The 5,889-nt window shown below is 41.0% G+C and overlaps 1 long non-coding RNA gene across 1 annotated transcript; it reads left to right on the plus strand.

Annotated features, from left to right (window-relative positions):
• The first annotated feature begins 4,675 nt into the window (after nucleotides 1–4,675).
• On the plus strand, nucleotides 4,676–4,957 carry LOC108095293. Its single transcript, XR_001771641.1, has 3 exons — nucleotides 4,676–4,688; nucleotides 4,755–4,793; nucleotides 4,860–4,957. It is a non-coding gene; the product is annotated as an uncharacterized LOC108095293 (long non-coding RNA).
• Nucleotides 4,958–5,889: the final 932 nt, after the last annotated feature.

Here is a 5,889-nt window from a genome sequence, read left to right on the forward strand (position 1 = left end):
TAAATATTGCACGTCAGCCCGGTTCTCGGACCAGGACTTGTGCCCCCAAAAGACCCAAAAATCCTAGAGACCTCCCACACTCCTCCCCCATAAACAAAGTTCGGCGTGTCCAAGTTTTTGTGTGACGCGACCACGAAAAGCGGTAACAATAAATATACACGCCCTGTCATCCTTTGCCAACCCCCAACCCCAAACCAAAAACTCTTCCTGCTCTGTCCTTTCCGCGGTCCTTGGCCTTCGGTCTTCGGTCCCTGGTCCTTTGGTCCTTTCCGTGGCAATGTCCTGCGCATGGACAGCAGACGTTCGCCGCGAGTTAGCCCTTGGACTTGCCACCAAAAATAGCGAGGGAGCCCTATACAGATTACTGAGTACACTTGTGGAAAAATATATAAGAAGTTCAATTAAAAATGGTTTTAATTACTTAAATGTGGCTGTAAAAACCAAAGTGATATTTATACACACTTTTAATATTTAATAAGCAAAGAACAAATCAGTTTTGTAAAACATTTCTCTCCTAGTTTTTTAAAACATTTTCAAGCATTTCATTGCTTAAATGGTTTCCCGTTTATAAAATGTACATAAATATATAAGGAAGTGTTTCTCGTAGTGTTGGCCAGCCAAGTTGACGTCCCCCATCTCGCGGCTCAAATTCGCCCTTGAATCATTTCAATTTGAAGTAAATTGACATTACATTGCCGTGGGTGGCGTTGGCCCCCTTGACGAAGGAATTTTCGTGGGGATGGGGTCTGCGGTGGTGCTGGAAAACTCAATAACTATCGGCGTCGGAAGGAAAAGGGGAGGAAAATAAAAAGCGAATCGAAGGCGATGACTCTGCTCCTCGGCCACGGGGCAGCCACGCGTTGACTGACAGCCCCCTGGAAACAGTCTGGGATCTGGGTTCTCGGATCTGGGATCTGGGAATTGGTCAGGGGCTACGGAGGCTACGGAGGCTACGGGGGTTAGAGGACAGAACGGAACGGGAAAATCAGAAGGGCCGGAGTCCAGACAACGGCAACGGCAACGGCAAACAGCAAACAAAACCAAACACAGACAGAGAACCAAGGCGTCGTTTTCCATGCAACTTCAGTCCAGACTTTCGACCACCATTATGTAGCGGGTGGCGGAAAATCCAAAATGGCCGACCTGGCTAGACCTTTGTCCAGCAGGAAAATCAAATTGAGAGTGGAAATTTTCCACCAACCAAAACCGGAAAAATGCCTGAAAATTCGCAAGACCTCAACTAGAAATATAAGCAGGTATTTTAAGTACTCGAGGTATCATAAGTAATCATTAAAAATTAAATTAAATTTGATTCGTGCAGCCGCAAGAAAAACCATTGAAGGCATCTGATTATTATTATTATTTAAGAAATTTAAACCACAAAAAGGAGGACCAAATCTTAAAATACACTTAATGTTTTTATGCAATGAACTTAATAATTAATTACATTAGAGCTCATTTGCACAACGTACAAAAGTAGGATAAAGCCATCGTATAACGACTACAAAATATTTTCCAATCCATAAGTAATAGAGCAAATCAATTAGACTGCACAGAAGCCATCTAGTAATCAAAATAGCTCTTGCAAATGTATTTAAGTAGCATGTATTCTTTGTTGCTCAAACTATTCTTCAGCTTTCGCTAGTTAGAGGTAATCCCCAGTTAACAAAGTGGATACAGTAATACGAAATCCGCGTTCCGGGGTAAGTGAGACCCCCCATGCGAAAATTTCAAAAGGGTTGCCGGCACACAGCGGCAATCTTTGGTTTCTTGATTAAAAAAGTAATTAGAAAACTAAATGAAAGTTTTACGCAGTGAGCAAGGAGCGCGGAGTCCCCAGCAAAAGGAATAGGGGGCCAAAACAAAGTTTTTCGGGTAAAATGGGTAAATAATGTAAACCGAAATGACTGTACATGCGAGTAGTAGTTATTCACACCCCCACACGCATGCCTTTGCTTTGTTCTCAGGATGTTGGAGAAGGATGCGGCAAGTGCTCACCCCTTTCGTTTTTGGGTGAGGAATGTGTCCTGTAGGGTTCACTACATATAACCAAATGAACACATACGAGTACATGCACACACACACGCACACACACACGTATGTGCCGAAGGGGGTGGTGGTTGGTCACATGGGTGGGTGGGTGTACTTTTGGGTGGTTGGGCGCTCCTCCTCCCGCCAACACATACGCTCGCGCAATAAATGTTTTCGAATGTCATTTGCTGCAAAGATGGCGACCATTAATATGGAACGAAAGGATTTGTTTTAATTTTGTTGCCCGTAGCAAAGTTGCGATATGTGCGGGGTTGTTCAACAATAGTTGAGGGCCGGGGGAGGGCTTTTCCACACATGTGAAAATTACGAAACTCACAACAATATACATATATAAATATATATACATATATATATATGCGGGATACGTTGAGATATATGTGGAGCTTACATATGTAAGTAGGTGGAGTCGCTGCGCCTTAGATTGAGTAATTAAATGGCAAAAATGTTGAATTGCATTCACTTCTTGGATTGGTAATGGGTTGTTAAAATTCGGTAGGAGGTTTCTTAGCATATTAGGCGTGGCTTGTCCTTTTAAATTTGTAGTCTTAGATAAAGTTATTTCAATGCGGAGTCAGTGAACTGATTACTTGGGGTGATTAACTAATTAAAAGACACCTCGGTCAGACATTTATCAGTTTAATAGATATGAAAAGTCTTTCTGGACATATAAAGCTAATTAAATAAAATAAAAACTGCAAACCTCTCTACCTCTTACATTTAAATATTTAAAATGTATAAAAATTGTACTGTACACAATTTTGGATTGTTCCTCGTTAATCTTCGGCAAAGCAAAGACCAATGACCAATTAATTCAAGGATGCTCCACACTGGCTATGATGTGTACATATAAACCCACTCATTAATTCCCCCGTCAGTCGTGGGGATGTTTGCTTTTCCGCCAAGGCTATATGGCTTTAGGGATATATGACTATGTGGACGTTACCCCGGCAACATTTAAGTCCCTTTCGAGGACTCAACCCCGCTATAAAGATGGTGCGTGCCTGTTGTTCCATAACGGATATTTGCGTTGTCATATCAAAGTCCCATATGGCCCGTAAACGGCGGCGCAAAGTGTCATCAAAGCCTAGAGGCGAATCACACATAGAGATGGGGGCGGAATATATATACATATATATATATAGACGGACACATAAAGGCTGGGGGAATAAACGAGATGTGATAATAAAATACAAAACCAATAAAGGAAAGAGCTCTTTACACTTCACTTGCTCACCAAGAGTCGTTTCGGCTCCCCCGAACCATATAATACCGTTCCAAAGATGGGTGCCACGACTTCCGCCGCATGTCAAAAAATGAGAAAGCCTACGGTTATTCCAATGAATTCGAGGCATGGCCAAAAAGAAAACTCCCTCACCCTCTCCCTCTTCCTCTTCCTCTTAGCCAACGGTGCGTTACTTTCTTTTTCCGGTGGAACGGGGAGGAGGGGGTTCATCTGGATGATCATTTTTTATTTTCCGCCTGAGCCCCGGCAGGCGAATGTGGAAAAGTACCCAACTCGACCAAATGCCAATGACGGTTGGCCCTCACCGCCGCCACATCCTTAAAAAGTGTATACGTGTATGTGCCACTTTTATATTCGCTATCAGCCATTTAGCCACACTCGCACAGAAAGAATAAAATACACTGGAAAAAAACTAAACTAAACCCAATCCCTTTAGTAAATAACCAGTGACATTTAAGGCGTTCAATAATTTTGCTATTCTATGGTAATAATCTAAAGTCAACTGAAAACTTTCTTCAACATTTTGTCAATTTTTTTATTGTAAATAAATTGTAAATAAATATGCAGTATTCCCTTTTTCTGTGCAAGCCCACCAAACTCCCCCGATTTTCCCCTCTGTCGCCGAGCACATTCATATGTCACCTCCAACCGAAACTCCACCTCCTTCGTCCGTTTTTATGGCCGTACTTTCGTCCCTTGGCTTGTCCGCCCGCCCTGCCGTCAACTGTCAAGTTTAGTGATGCCTGCCTGGCTGTCAAGGATATACATACACGCTCCAGGATAATATAATGCACGGCATCTGTTCGGTGGGTGGGGCTCCATCACCCTGATTTCCTTTTCTTTCGGATGGCCTGCCAACCGATAACAACGGAATTCATCGAAAATCAATGCAAAAAACGATCGGTCTAACGACGGTGAAAAAGTTTCGCAATATCAAATACATCGCAGACAATAAAAGTGTGGCAAAGATAAAAAAAAAACAGGAGGAGGCCTAAATATGGAATTGTGTGTGTTTGCCAATGGACGCTGAGGAAGAAGAAGAACTAGGCTTGGGCGAACGGCGAGGAAAGAATAGAATCAATACAAGAAAACAAATATATATATGTACATATGTAACTATGCCCTGCAGTTCTGGATGTCCACTGTGGACTTTTTGCAATTAGGCAATCAGTGTGTAGGAAAGGAAAAGGGATATTCCTAAGTGTTCCTCTCTTTCTCACTCTTATAACACGAATCGTTGCTTGCACCCGACGGCGGCCCGACTCCAAATTTGTCTTCTATTCTTTCGATCGGAGAAAAATGAAACTGCGTCATTCTTTTAAGTAGTGCGTCGACTATTGGTTGTGAAATTACTTCACTTGTGCAACTGGCAGCGGAAATGTTTAAAAATCATGTAAGTGTCGTTAATATTACAAAAACATTATGTTTTTTTACTACAAACTTATTTAAATCTTTTTAGGATTCAGCCATACATATGTCCCATAAATTCGTTTGAAAGGTAAGTTTGCTTTAGATTAAAAAAAGTAATATATAACATGTAATAATAAAAATATTTGTACCATAGATGGACGCAAAACAGCCGATGGCCTGCAAGTACTCCACAGAAGTGGTAAACAAAAACTTTCGAATTTCATATTATTTATGTACTTATTTCTTATATTAAAAAATAAGATAAATTAATATAATAAAAAAGAATTAAATATATATATATTGTTTTTCATATGAATTTGGGGATGACATTTTTAGGCTTGACATAGATGATTTCGCTAAGGACATCCTCGCAAAAGCCATCGTTGAAAACTTCGCCTCCACGTCAGCTACGAAAGCAACAATGGCTTATACGAATTTTCTCCATACAAAATTCGTATAAGCCACCGACGACTTGTTCGATGAAACGGACAAAAAAGTCATCGAGAGCGACATGTATCCCGAAGACGGCGGTGCCATATAAAATGTCTCTATAAACTCGCGCCGCTGCGGCTAAGGCTGCTACCCCCGCTGTCGTCGGTGCGGCTTCGCACACTTCTTCGACGACAAAGCAATTTTGGAACTGCAGGGTGTATTTAAAAGTTATATGGCAGTTTTTGGCTATGTATGCAATTCTTTCTTTCTTTGCTTATAGTCAATTTGTTGGTTTTATTGTTAACTTACCTGTGTTAAAAACTTTCTTGCGGCTCTGTGTCCATCCTTTTTTCTGGATTGAATGTGTATGTGTGTGTGATGTAACGCCATCGGAGCACCCATTTTAAAAACACTAAATTTATCTGTTTAAACGGGATATTTCGAATAAAACTCATTACACCCGGCAGTGTCCACTGCTTATTACTCGTTTTTACTAATTTTTATAACAATTTAAAACCGAGATTCACTTTAATTGCATTTAATTGCATTTTTTGCGCATAAGTTTTGCCAATGGACGCCGATGAAGAAGAAGAACTAGGCTTGGGAGAACGGCAAGGAAAGAAGAGAGTGAAAAAGAAGAGAGCTTTTTTAAAACGAAATAACCGAAAAAGAGCACTAGCAGAGAGTGCTCTCATTTGTGATCTCTTTTTTTCTTATCAACTTTTTTGATCAGTGTCCCATATTAAGTCAGG

This window comes from Drosophila ficusphila, unplaced genomic scaffold (genome assembly GCF_018152265.1).
Source record: "Drosophila ficusphila isolate 14025-0441.05 unplaced genomic scaffold, ASM1815226v1 contig_198, whole genome shotgun sequence".
Taxonomy (NCBI): Eukaryota; Metazoa; Arthropoda; class Insecta; order Diptera; family Drosophilidae; genus Drosophila; species Drosophila ficusphila.